Below are 14,359 nucleotides of genomic sequence, written 5' to 3'. Positions count from 1 at the left end.
CTAACACTGTTTTCATAGTGTTTATCCAAAGATTGTCTTGTAAGATATCAAATGTAAGCTGGTGACACACTGGTAATTAATATCACTATGAAATGTATGTAGCAACACTGAGGAATTATGGATACTTAATGATATGCTGTAAAGTCTGTAACACGGCAGAATGGATGAACAGGTCTTTGGCCGTACAAAAGCATGTCTATACAACTATTTCTAATGTAAACAAAGCATTCTGAAGCCAAATACAATGGAGGTTACATTGTTTTTCCTGTTTACTTCAGTTGCAAATGTAACAGGGGGATGTAAAAGCTGAATGGTGCTGGGCACACGGGAGAGCCAGCAATGGGGGAGGAGAATCTTATCTGGGGGTACACTTCAAAGTGATACATTTCAAAACTTTGCTGGACTCTATGAAAGAAAAAACCTCTTGGTTATCCATTTCACTGAGGAATACCCTGGGGAGAAGGGGGTGGTTCATGAAAATCTGGATCCTGATTTGACTGAAAAAATCAGCAAACTCTTCAAAAGGACTTTGAGGGCAAGAAACTACTTCGGACAAAGCAGCGTAGCTTGTCAATGTTATGCTTAGTCTTAGAACGGTGCTACACTTTCGTTTCAGTTGTAACCATTTCTCTTTCCATTATTCTTACTTAATATTCATTTCAATCTGTTCTTTGTTGATAAACCTTTGTTTTCACCATAAATAGATTACCATAAATAGATCCCTGTTGAGGTTACAGGGACAAACCATCCCGATGAGTCGAAAGAATAGTAAATATGGCAGGCGACCAGCTTGGCTTAATGGTGAAATCCTAGCGGATCTTAAACATAAAAAAGAAGCTTACAAGAAGTGGAAGCTTGGACATATGACCAGGGAAGAGTATAAAAATATTGCTCGGGCATGTAGGAAAGATATCAGGAGGGCCAAATCGCACCTGGAGCTGCAGCTAGCAAGAGATGTCAAGAGTAACAAGAAGGGTTTCTTCAGGTATGTTGGCAACAAGAAGAAAGCCAAGGAAAGTGTGGGCCCCTTACTGAATGAGGGAGGCAAGCTAGTGACAGAGGATGTGGAAAAAGCTAATGTACTCAATGCTTTTTTTGCCTCTGTTTTCACTAACAAGGTCAGCTCCCAGACTGCTGTGCTGGGCAACACAAAATGGGGAAGAGATGGCCAGCCCTCTGTAGAGATAGAGGTGGTTAGGGACTATTTAGAAAAGCTGGACGTGCACAAGTCCATGGGGCCGGACGAATTGCATCCGAGAGTGCTGAAGGAATTGGCGGCTGTGATTGCAGAGCCCTTGGCCATTATCTTTGAAAACTCGTGGCGAACGGGGGAAGTCCCGGATGACTGGAAAAAGGCTAATGTAGTGCCCATCTTTAAAAAAGGGAAGAAGGAGGATCCTGGGAACTACAGGCCGGTCAGCCTCACCTCAGTCCCTGGAAAAATCATGGAGCAGGTCCTCAAAGAATCAATCCTGAAGCACTTAGAGGAGAGGAAAGTGATCAGGAACAGTCAGCATGGATTCACCAAGGGAAGGTCATGCCTGACTAATCTAATCGCCTTTTATGATGAGATTACTGGTTCTGTGGATGAAGGGAAAGCAGTGGATGTATTGTTTCTTGACTTTAGCAAAGCTTTTGACACGGTCTCCCACAGCATTCTTGTCAGCAAGTTAAGGAAGTATGGGCTGGATGAATGCACTATAAGGTGGGTAGAAAGCTGGCTAGATTGTCGGGCTCAACGGGTAGTGATCAATGGCTCCATGTCTAGTTGGCAGCCGGTGTCAAGTGGAGTGCCCCAGGGGTCGGTCCTGGGGCCCGTTTTGTTCAATATCTTCATAAATGATCTGGAGGATGGTGTGGATTGCACTCTCAGCAAATTTGCGGATGATACTAAACTGGGAGGAGTGGTAGATACGCTGGAGGGGAGGGATAGGATACAGAAGGACCTAGACAAATTGGAGGATTGGGCCAAAAGAAATCTAATGAGGTTCAATAAGGATAAATGCAGGGTCCTGCACTTAGGATGGAAGAATCCAATGCACCGCTACAGACTAGGGACCGAATGGCTCGGCAGCAGTTCTGCGGAAAAGGACTTAGGGGTGACAGTGGACGAGAAGCTGGATATGAGTCAGCAGTGTGCCCTTGTTGCCAAGAAGGCCAATGGCATTTTGGGATGTATAAGTAGGGGCATAGCGAGCAGATCGAGGGACGTGATCGTTCCCCTCTATTCGACACTGGTGAGGCCTCATCTGGAGTACTGTGTCCAGTTTTGGGCCCCACACTACAGGAAGGATGTGGATAAATTGGAAAGAGTACAACGAAGGGCAACGAAAATGATTAGGGGTCTAGAGCACATGACTTATGAGGAGAGGCTGAGGGAGCTGGGATTGTTTAGTCTGCAGAAGAGAAGAATGAGGGGGGATTTGATAGCTGCTTTCAACTACCTGAAAGGGGGTTTCAAAGAGGATGGCTCTAGACTGTTCTCAATGGTAGCAGATGACAGAACGAGGAGTAATGGTCTCAAGTTGCAATGGGGGAGGTTTAGATTGGATATTAGGAAAAACTTTTTCACTAAGAGGGTGGTGAAACACTGGAATGCGTTACCTAGGGAGGTGGTAGAATCTCCTTCCTTAGAGGTTTTTAAGGTCAGGCTTGACAAAGCCCTAGCTGGGATGATTTAACTGGGACTTGGTCCTGCTTTGAGCAGGGGGTTGGACTAGATGACCTTCTGGGGTCCCTTCCAACCCTGATATTCTATGATTCTATGATTCTATGATTACAGTGCTATGCTGTTATGAGGGACCTGATCCTGAGGTATAACCATCCAGCTATGTGTACCCTGTCTCTTTAGAGACAGAGGACATGGTAATTACTGTGAGTTCCAGTGTCAGGAGCTGGACATTGCAGAAAGACCTTTGAGGTATTTGGGGTCATGAAGGCTGATTAAAAGTTAGCAGAGCTTCTGAGGAGATTGTTTGGGTGGTTAACAGACTGGGGTGAGAGGGACGGGAGCCGACACCCGTTTAACACCAGCAAGTCTCTCTCTCGCTGAGGCAGAGGCTAAGAAGGTATCCCACAGTGTTGGGTATCTTCAGAGTGTCACACACCCTAAATCCCATCTATCCACAGAGAGCTGCACCCAATGAGTCGGTTCCTTCTATTGCCTAGCAGAATTAATTTAAACATTTTCCAGCAGAATCAACACTGCTGACTGCATGGAGTGTTTCAGACAAACATGGCCAGTCTGTTGCAAAGATCATCCGAAGTGTTATAGGTTCTGTTAAGGTAAGTCCGCAGAGGACTTCTGGAGGAGTTTATTATATTTTTATTGCAAGTCTTACAATATTTGGTGCTGAACTTAAAGCCCCTGCTCCTGGAGTCAAGTGATTATAAGAGACTCTCATTTTATTCAAAGTAAAGAACAAAAGTTTTTAGCCCCCAAGCTTGCAGAGAAAAGCTTTGAAAATGTGACCTGTATGTACCCCAAAGGTTCAGAATCCAGAAAGCAAACAAAATAAATCTAGCATATGTATGATGTGCTTAAAAATAATTTGCTTTTTAAGCCAATGTCATGATTTTGAAGAGCCTGACTCATGATTTTGGAATGTTTGGGATTGACAATACTGCATCTGCTGTTTGGTAAACCCCTTTTTAGCCTCTATCCTCTTCTGCAGATATTGGAGTAAGCAATACCAATCCTTAACAAGTCTGTTCATGGCATGGTGGGCATACGGGCTGTTAGGGGAATTTGGACAGGCAATCAGGAAGAACTTGAACTAATTTAGTTCTTTACTGCATAGAAACCAAATGTAGCAAGGACTCCATTCCCTCTGTGACACCCCTGCATCTCAGGAGGTGAATGGTGTGAAGTAGTCTCATTGGGTCCTAGCGGTGAACTTCCATTCAGTTCTCAGAGGAAGCGAAAAGCCTGAGGTTCGTGTAAGGGTACTGTGTGAAGATATTCCTTTCTAATGCAAGGAAGAAACTATAACATGTCCCTGGGGATGCCCAGAGTCATGAGCCACTCTATTATGTCTCTGCCTCAGAAAGAGTGAGTTTTGCAGATGATTAGACTGAATGTCAACTCCCTGCCACACCAGTCTACCTTCCTCACTGACAAACTCCTCAAGGCTCTCCTGGCTCAGAACTCACCTCACACATAACAATCAGTGAACTCCAGCCCCCGAGCTCCTCAGAGATGTTTCTTTGGAATGCACAACCCCTACCACTGTGCAGTCACAGAAGATATTAGATTCACTGCTCTGTTAAAGAGTCAGTACCTTCCAGCTTATTCATTTAACAGCGGTAAATATACCCTTCCCTTCAAACACAGCACTGAATTGATTTATAGTAAAAGTAAAACAAGGTTATTAGAAGAAGAGCATGGATTAAGTGATACCAAGTAAAAGAGATAAGGTAGAGTTGGTTATGATAAAAAAAATGAAACCATGCATCTAAAACTTCATGTAGGAAGATACAATCTTTGTTCAAGATGGAGTCTCTCACTCAAAATCTCATTTCTAGCTTTTTACTGGCCAGGACCCACCACAGAGATCAAGTTGCTTGATTCCTTTGTCTTCTAAGGTGAAGGATAAAGATAGAGTCTCTAGTCCTTATACTCCCCAAGGGGTTGTCTTTGTGTACAAGTCAGGGACTCAATCTCCTATGTCTCTCTGGGGGGCAGGAGACACATTAATTCTTGGTCTTTCAGATTCAGCACAATAGCTTTGTTTACTGATGATATGAAAGCTGAGGTAAACCCACATTCCTTTGTCTAGGACAGACCTGTTTATGGCCTTTACTTTGGCTAGGCTGTCTTGTCTCATACATGTTCCAGTAGCATCATACAGAGGGAATTCATAACTTCACATATAATATTTACTCATTCATTTTACAGTGATATCAATAACTGGCAAGTTATTAGCTTTCATAGGATACCTCCCAAGACATGTTTGTACAAATATTGTTGCAAGAGTGTGTAGGGTGTGAATACAGGGGTGCCTATGATCATAGAAAACTACTGAGGGAACAAACTCATTTTTTCTCCTTGGTAGCACAGGTCCAGCTTACTGGAATAGCAGGCGGTATGAATCAGAATGGATGCTGATGGCTAAAGGTGACTAGCTAGATCCTGGACAATTACAGCCAACTCCTCAAAGAGGGATTAGACAGCAGAAGGACCAAGTAGGCCCCCCGGAGACACATATGGCAGGGGTCCCTCTCCTGCTACCTTCTGAGGGCTGGCTCGATATAAATCTCTATTCATATAGACAGATGCACCAGGAGGAGGATGAGTGGGAGCTGTGTGTGACAGGACAGGGTTTGGGTGAATAGCCATCCTAGCCCTAGCCACAGGAGTGAGGTAGAAGGGAAGGATTGTTGCGCCAAGGGAGGCGCATGATTGACTTGGTGAGGTATGGAACTTTTACAGGATGAAGTCACTATGTGAGGTGAGGTGAGGAGAGGAGAGAGGGTGGTTGAAGCAGGAGACAAGGTGGTTGAGAGGCAGGCTGAATGGGTGGATAGAGAGGGAACATGGAGATTAAATAGGGTGGCTGGGTAGTGATGGAGGATGGGGAAAGTTGAGTAGCAGTCTGTGCTATAGAAGGGGATTTTTATGATGTTTGGGGGCAGAGATATGTTCCCCCATATGTACATGAATAACAAGTTGATTGTGTAACTAGGCGACTGATGTAACCTAATTTTTGTAACCCCCAATCTCCTTGCCCTTCCTTTACTCAGAAATGGTTGTTTCCTATCTTTGTATCATGTCAACGGTTAGAATACAAGCTGCCTGGAACAGGGACTGTCTTCCTGTATGTCTGTGCAGCGTTTATCCCATAGTGGGCACTACCATACTACAAATACTAATGAAGCTGGTCAGGAAACAGAGGGGAATATTTTCAACATTTGAGATTTCATCAACCTTTAAAAAGAGTAGGTCAAAAAAGGGAAAAATTTGCAAGAGTTTAGTAAAGAAGTTTCCTCTTTTTTTGGGCCAATACATCAATGAAGCGTAAAAATTTTGACCAGCTGTAAGTAATATTAAACAATGATTACAGCAGCAGCAGGAGTTCTGAAAGTAGGATTTTCCTATAAGTAGCTTTGCTGCTGCTTTTTCCATCTTCGTTCAAGGTGAACAAAGCTTAAGATACAAGACGCCATTCATTTTTCTCCCAATTAGAAAAAAAACCCCCAAAGCCGCTGGATCAGTCTGACTCTATTTCAAACACTCAGAAGCATAGACAGTTCTCATGGTTTTTTGGAGAGCTAGTTATGTTCCATTGAAGAGTAAGGATCAGTGATGTCCTGCCACACTCCTCCCTGAACCATCTTAAAATGGAAATCTCCCATTCAGAACCTTACAAAATTTCTCAGCAGAACCAGAAGCAACAGCCAACCATGAGGACTTAGAGATGTTACCGTTTGTGGCCATCCGCACTGAAGTGGTCCAGTGGTCCCAGCAGCTGCCATCCCCTCTGAGGCTCATGAGGAACTACTCTAAGAGTTTGAAGAGAGTGAGAACCTCTGGGTCCACATCCAAGGCTTCAGCCCTGTTTTTCAGAGAGTACTGGAGAATATCCAGCAAGGCCCTGGGCTTTCTGTCCTGAGCACTGCCATCCCTGGTACCGACAGCCAGCAACGACCTGACATCATCGTCACCGATGAGGCCCAGAAAAAGATCATCCTCGTCGACGTCATGGTCTCCTTTGAGCACAGGACGCTGGCCTTTCACGAAGCCCAGGCTCGTAAACTGGAAAAGTATGCTCCCCTGGCCAACACCCTGAGAGCGAAGGGCTAAGAGGTGCAGATGGACACCCTGATCATTGGAGCCCTGGGCTCCTGGGACCCCTGCAACGAGCGTGTGCTGAAGACCTGTGGGATCGGTCAACACCACACATGGCTTATGCGGCGCCTCATGTCTCAGACACCATTTGATGGTTCAGAGACATCTACACTGAACATGTCACTGGCCACCGACAGTACCAGGAGGCGTGAGCCGGAGCGACATCATGCATCGACTATGAGAAAGGGACCGAGACACTTTATCCATTGGACCATATGAACTGGAACCAAAGCCCACTGAACGTTAAATCTCACCGAATGAGGGTCAATCCATCCTCATCATCGTATCCACTCATTATACTCCACACCTGAACATTGCCGTTATATAAACAACATAAGCAGCGGCCTATCTATGTGAAGAAGAGGGCAGATGGGTATGCAAGACCTGAGACCCTAGGACTAATAAACAAATGACCTGGATAGGTCCCCCAAAGAACACACTTTTCACACATCAAATCAGAGTACATACAATTACCTGGCAGAGCCCTTCTGAAATTAATAGGGAGCCAGGTGCAGTCCGCAGGTAATAAAGCAGAATGGAAATCAGTGGCTTTAAAATGCCAGTCAATGATTCATTAAAATCCAGACTGCTGGGCACAATCAAGTTACCTGAGGTTCAGTCCCAAATGAATAGAATTATCAAAAGTTTGACTGTCTCATTTTGGCTGGATATTGGATGGGAACTGAAGTTATATAGTGGAACAAGACTTTTCATTTGTGGTTTAAAAAAATACAACTGTTTATAAAGGGATTAACAAATTGACAGATTTAAGATTTGGCTTGCTTGATCTGCAACCAGAAATCCTACAGAGGAACTGCCTGACAGGAGGAACCAAAGGGGAGTATAAAGCTGCTCGGGTGAAAGCTAAAATGAGGAACAGGCCTGCTCCATACCATGACATCTACCTGCACGGGAGAGTGAAAGAAGGGCTTACTCTTGAAGCAAAGGATAATTTTGGCAGAGGCTGCTCCGGGGCACACTTGTACGATAGCTTTCTTGAATATCAGAAAGCTTCTTTAGCTGGTTTCAGAGTAGCAGCCGTGTTAGTCTGTATTCGCAAAAAGAAAAGGAGTACTTGTGGCACCTTAGAGACTAACAAATTTATTTGAGCATAAGCTTTCGTGAGCTACAGCTCACTTATTTAGCTGCTAGTGGGATTAAACCCCTCAGGTAATGTGTCTCATGTTTGAGACGATTCAAAAACCTTCCCTATTTTTCTCTTGCAATTTGGTGTATTTAACAGGTCCTGCCTAAATGTAAACCTCCTACTAAGGCCTACCTCTGCCATGAGGCCTTCAAATCACTGGCCCCTGGCACTGGTTCAGAAAGGGGCAAGGTGAGGTTTCCTTCTTACCTCATCCTCCCACCCACTCTGTTTATCTCTTTTGTCCACCTGCTTTGCCCTGTCTGACACCTAGACTAAGCTCTGTGGCAGGGACTGTCTTTACCTTCTATATGTCTGCACTGAGCCTAGGGGCAAAAAAAAAGAAAAAAGGCCCTGATCGTTGAGTCAGTTCCTAGGCACTACTGTAATATAAATGAATTGCCCCCAAAAGCTTTGTTAATGCAGAGTCAAGGTTGCCCACTGGCACCTTGTGCCACTTCAGAACATTGAGTTCAGGTACAGTCAACCCTCTGAACACTGGGAGTTAAGATAATGCCAACTTCAACTTCTGAAAACCAGGAAATGCAGTGCTGAGATCCATACCACCTTGACTCTGACCCCAAGAGGTGGCAAGAGCCCCAGGGAATGCTTCAGTAAGGGGGGGCACATTTAAGACCAACATTATGCTATGTACTAAACATGCTCATTCCTGCTACCCATCCTGTTCTCAGTACTCCGGGGCCATGTTTTGAAGGAAGACAGATGGGTGTATGGATATTTGGGGGGGGAACTGAAGCCCCTCTGTATACCCCACTGCACATTTGACCTCCGTTCTTCCCCAGTCTCCTGCACTGCTCTTTCCCTTTAGAAGCAGCAGCATCAAGGGGATTGGGGAAAGATGAGCCTAAAGCCCTTCCACCAGTATAGGAGACAGAAGTGGGGAAGGTGGGGAGTTCAGGCTTCCCTACCCTGACTGGGGAGCAATGGGGAGAAAGGAAGCTCAGGAACCTCTTCTGTTGGCCTGGTGAAGCAGCTGTGGGAGGTTGGGGGTTTGTAGGGGAGCAGGGGAGGTCACAGATTGTTCCAATGCCCAAACCCTTGTGCTCCCAGGTATGTCATTGTAAGGGAAGGAGCCCAACTCTGCTCTGTCAGCACTTCTGAGTACCCAGAAGAGCAAAGGTCACTTTTCTACGATCCCTCAACAAATAAGACACTTTTTGGGAAACCCAGTTCTTTGACAAAGCTCCAGCCACCGTTTTTAAAATCAGTGTTTGAATGTTCCCTTACACTAATAAGGGTCATTGTCTGGGGGGTGCTAGCACCTCACTCGCTGAGCCAGACTACAGAGCTAAGGGGTGAAGCTTGGCAGAGGGATAGGGGTGTCATGTTTCTATAAAACCAACTGTCAGCAGGCAGGATCAAACCTGGGGCCCCTGAAGCTTAATGAATGAGCCTCTACCTCATGAGCTAAAAGCCAACTGCCTGTTAGCTAAGGCTGTAGAGCAGACTCATTTAACTCTTTCTTTAAATTGTCTTGGTGCCACTAGATGGCACAGAATACCACACCCAGAAGATGTGTGGGTTACATTTGCATTACTCTTTCATCTGTCCTCTGCTTAATTAATGCTCTTTTTCTTGACAGTGCTTCTACAAAAACAAAAAAACAGTCTGCATGTGCACTTTGAAACATTCACTCTTAAACCACAAGTTTCAGTCTCAGGGCAGAGCTTCCAAAAGGAGCCCTGCAGAATGCACCCATCCCACATGGGCTAAAAGCTGCCAAAAATGGGTCTCAAACACAGCCATCAACCACAGCACATCACCTTGAGCCACCCAGCTTGCATAGCAATAGGCTGCCTGCAAACCCTCTAGCTGTCAGAGCTATAGCCTAAAGTGCTGTTCAGGTGCATTTCATTATGTCAGGGAGCTCAGTTTAACTTATGCAGCCCTCCTAATAAGTGCATGCCTCCCATTTGGGCTGACAGACAGGTTGGCTTGAGCAGGGTAAGCTCCCTACAAATAGTAGTGCGGAGTTGGAGACTCCAGTGTAGGCTAGCTACCTGTGCTTGCAGCTAAGGGCTCAGGCAGGCTTGTACTCAGGTAACTAGCCTGTACTGCAATTGCCACACTGCTGTTTTGAACATGCTAGTTTGAGCAGTGCTAGCCTGTGCCTGTCGGCCTGGGCTGATGAGGTGGAACACGCCCAGCTGCAGTATAGTCATACCTGCAAATGTTACGTTAAATAAAACTTTTGCCATACTGCTTTCCCAAAGAAACAGTGGGTGCCATGCACTAGCTCAGATAAAGCCTGAGCAGCTGAGATCAGTTTGGGGAGGATGAGAGGCATAGTTTTGACCCCAGGAGTATGAAAATTAGAATCAGTTAGATTCTGATCAGTTAGAATCAGATGATTTTGTAAACAGCTGATTTTAGGAGGGGCAGGGCTGAATCTCAGTAACCCCTTGCTCCAGAGATCCCAGTCTGGGATGGTTAATCTGACTCTGAACCCTCACAAGGCACAGCAATCCCAAGACCATCCAAGTAAATGTGGATTTTACTACACTTACAATAGTCAAGCTTTAAACCGAAACAAGGCTTAACTTTAACTACAGCAGCCCCGTAGGGTTACCAATATTGTATTTCAAAAATAAGGGACTGCTTTCTTAGCCCCTCCACTTTACCCCTCTTCCTGATATTATTAATAAATAATAATAATTAATATTTAATAAGCACTACTCACCTACATTTGCCAGGGATATTTCTTGCTGCTTTTGCAGCACACAGTAACTCCTGATCTTGTTGGACAGAGATGAAAAAATAAGGGCTGTTTCTTGTGATAAGGGACAGCTGGCCTACGGGTGGTGCTCCACTATGAAAGGGTTCAGAAGGTGCCAGGTGCTGATGGCTTACACATTAGTGGCCATTGGCATATGAGCACCCAGGATTCACTCTTTCTATGGAGACTTTTGGGATCCCATGTAATATCTTCCCTCAGAGTTGGAGAGCTGCTGAGGAGATAGTGGGGTAAAAGCACTCCATTGTCTCAGCCTGTAGACCTTTGAGCTTCCTTTGCGTTGCTGAGCAGCATCATAAATGGAAGGTTAATGACCAGGCTATCTCTCCAGATCACATAGTCCAAGGGGAGCCTTCCATTAGGGGTTTCTCAGCTGTGGAGGGAGGAAAACAGGTACAGAGTGTGTTTAATCGGAGATAGGTATGAACCCTAGAGAGGGGCAGGTGCAGCCACCTCTCAGAGTAGGGCACTTTTGCACAAGTGAGTTGCCTGTATGCATGTTTCAGAGTAGCAGCCGTGTTAGTCTGTATTTGCAAAAAGAAAAGGAGTACTTGTGGCACCTTAGAGACTAACAAATTTATTTGAGCATAAGCTTTCGTGAGCTACAGCTCACTTCATCAGATTGGTGTAGCTCACAAAAGCTTACGCTCAAATAAATTTGTTAGTCTGTAAGATGCCACAAGTACTCCTTTTCTTTTTGCGAATACAGACTAACACGGCTGCTACCACAAGTACTCCTTTTCTGTATGCATGTTGTTACCATCCCTGTTCAAGGATGTACATTTTGTAATTAAGCAAATCCCACAAAGAACTTGACTCCAAACGGGAAAGGGATTTACATTTGGCAAAGGGGCAACAACATTGCACTTATCGTGGAAGAGAATAATAATAAAGAGACCTAGATCTTATATAAACACTTATCATTAGATCTCAAAGCACCTTACAAAAGGAGATCTGTATCATCATCCCAATGTTACAGGTGGGGAAACTGAGGCACAGAGCCTTGACCAAGGTCATCCAGCATGGCAGTTCCAGAGCTGGAAATAGAATGCTGCTCCCTGGAGCCCTAGAGCCCAGTGCACTATTCATTAGACCAGGCCCCCAGGTTCCAAATTGCTTTCTGCTCATAGTTTGTGTCTGTCTAATGCACATTTGGGTTCTGCCAGCGTGGTATTAGCAGCAGTGGACTGCGCCAAGTACATTGTGACTGGAGAGATTGTTACTTTCACAAGGGGATTAGTCTGGCTAAATAGCAAAATCTAAAGCCTCCTTCTTTGTCATTAAGATAATTGGTGGTTGGTGGGATGCGCTAAGTGCTACAGAACTTTTATTTTTTAACAAGATGTTCTGCATTATCCAGGCTAATCAAATATGATCAGCGTCACGAGAGAAGGCACAGGTTAGAAGAGGGAAGTGACAATGCATCACAACTCCCTCGTACTTTCATCCACGGTACTAATTAACTGCTCTGGATTGTGAAACCTTCTCTTTATTTAGAGATGGGTCAAGGAGCAAAGGAGATGGTGTTTGGAATGGGGCAGGCAAGCCAGTGAGAGGAAAGGTTTTGTCCCGCACAGAAAACGTTGAGCTAGGAAGTAGTGAGCTAAGGCAGAGAACACAGAGGGATGCTGGCTCAGATCCTCAAAGCTATTTAGATGCCAAAATCCCACTGAATTCACTACGTGTTAGGCACCTAAAAGCCTTTGAGGAGCTGGGCTTGTCTTATTAGGCCATGGTCTTAATGTGATACTGGTTTTACACCAATGTAACTCCAATGTAGCTGTACCTGATTGGAGACCTAAAGAAGAGCCTGTTAATACCAGTGGGCAGGCACCCTTGACTTCAGCGGGCTTGGACTGAGCCCTCTCACTTGTACAGGGATGAGAAGTATCGGGTCCTACTCTCTTTCTATGCTTATGCTCTGGTCCCTAGGGCCAGATATTAACTACTGTTTAGTGTAGAAAGTGTTATCAATGATTTTAGTTTATTTTTCATTTATTGTGTACTATGATTAATTAACATGTCATGTTATATATAATCATTGTATGCTAAATAGAATTAAAGTTGTGGGATTTTAGAAGTATAAGAGTGATCAATATTTAGAAGGAATAATGTATTAGATATCCAAATAAGGAGGGCTGAAATGCAAGACCTGTAGGCTGCGGCCTGCAAGATTCTAGCTTAGCTATTTTAGGCCTTGGGGATATTGTAAGTGACCGAAGAATAATCCGATGCCCTAAGATTATGGGAAAAGAGGTGCCAAGCGGTAATATTGCAAAAAAATAGCTGGAAGATTAATTTTTAAATCACAAAAATGCTGTAGAGTCACATCTGTCTCTAACATGTGTCTTAACCACAGGATACAGGTTGTGCATCAATGCTAATGAGAATAAAGGGAACCTACACAACCTATAGGAATTGAATTCCCTTAAGTTTCTATGGGACACTAAACCAATAAGGAAAAAGAGGACTGACACTTTCATGTGCATGCACAGAATGTGGGTACAGGCAGAATCACATTATAAAAAGGCGGTGCCCAGATTGGGAAAATTGAGCTTTCCTACAGGAAAACTCCAACAGGAACCATCCCGCTACTGATGATCAATCCATGAGAGACCCGTCAGACCCTAACACTATCTAGGAGGATGTGAGTATGTCTGTAGTTATAACTGGTGCATGGCTATACCTAGGAGTTGTTTATGCTGTGACATACATAACTTTGCTGGTAACTTGAATAAAAGATAGTGGATCTTGTTCCTCTGATTGTACGTGTCACTTGCCTATGGTTTCATGTGTCCCTATGAGCGCTAGATCTAAAACAGGCAGAGATAACTCTGCTGAACTCAAGACCTAAGACACCAGAGCCGAACCCTGGCTGGTGTAATAGAACATTGCTAAAATTAACTTTAAATAAAAATAAAGGCTATAAGGGTGTCGCCCTACCTCAGTGACTCACAACTGAGAATGCCAGATTCAGGACAAACTGCTGAGAAATAAGCAAGCCAGCAGTCTTACCCTTTTCTGGTGGTTATTCTATCATTAGATTATATCAAGCCAGTAATGAAAGGAAACATCTGTATCCTCATTCTGGTTAACAAGAAGTCAAAATGCAGTCTCCTTAGGCACTCCAGCCCTGTTTCACCACCCAGACACTGGACTTTATGAGGAACAGTTACTGAAAACTGATTTAGTCAAATATAGGGTCCTTCCAATCTCAAGAGATCAGTCGCTTAGCCAGGTCAAAATATAACTCAGATCTTACCCAATAATCACACTGTTGCCAATCCTTTAGTAACTAAAATCTAAACGTTTATTAATAAAAGAAATGAAGAAGAGAGTTCTAAATGGTTAATAGATCATATATCTGCAATAATTGCAATGTCCTTATATCAGGTTTGTGGCAGTGATGTTATCGACTGCTGGTTTGTAAAGTCTCTCTGGTAACTTCCAAAAGATTGGAAGGTCATCAGTCCATAGTTCAATATGGTCCTTATAGTTGTAAAACCATGGTCCACAGAAGCAGGGCAGGAAAGAGGCAACATTGAGTCATTCCATGGGTCTTTTATACCCTTTGCCATGTGCCTGGGCAGGAAATTTTCTGTTTCAAATAAAG

The 14,359-nt window shown here is 44.3% G+C and overlaps 1 long non-coding RNA gene across 1 annotated transcript in view; it reads right to left on the bottom strand.

Annotated features, from left to right (window-relative positions):
• The window catches only part of LOC119851613, a 53,061-nt gene extending 42,276 nt beyond the window's left edge, over positions 1 to 10,785 (bottom strand). The window contains exon 1 of the long non-coding RNA XR_005291309.2: positions 10,693 to 10,785. This is a non-coding gene — a long non-coding RNA (uncharacterized LOC119851613). The remainder of the gene's footprint in view (positions 1 to 10,692) is intronic.
• Between the last annotated feature and the right edge of the window lie 3,574 nt (positions 10,786 to 14,359).

The sequence above is a fragment of the Dermochelys coriacea genome, chromosome 2 (genome assembly GCF_009764565.3).
Source record: "Dermochelys coriacea isolate rDerCor1 chromosome 2, rDerCor1.pri.v4, whole genome shotgun sequence".
Taxonomy (NCBI): Eukaryota; Metazoa; Chordata; order Testudines; family Dermochelyidae; genus Dermochelys; species Dermochelys coriacea.
The sequence above is the reverse complement of the archived record's forward strand: the minus strand, read 5'-3'. Positions and strand labels throughout refer to the sequence as shown.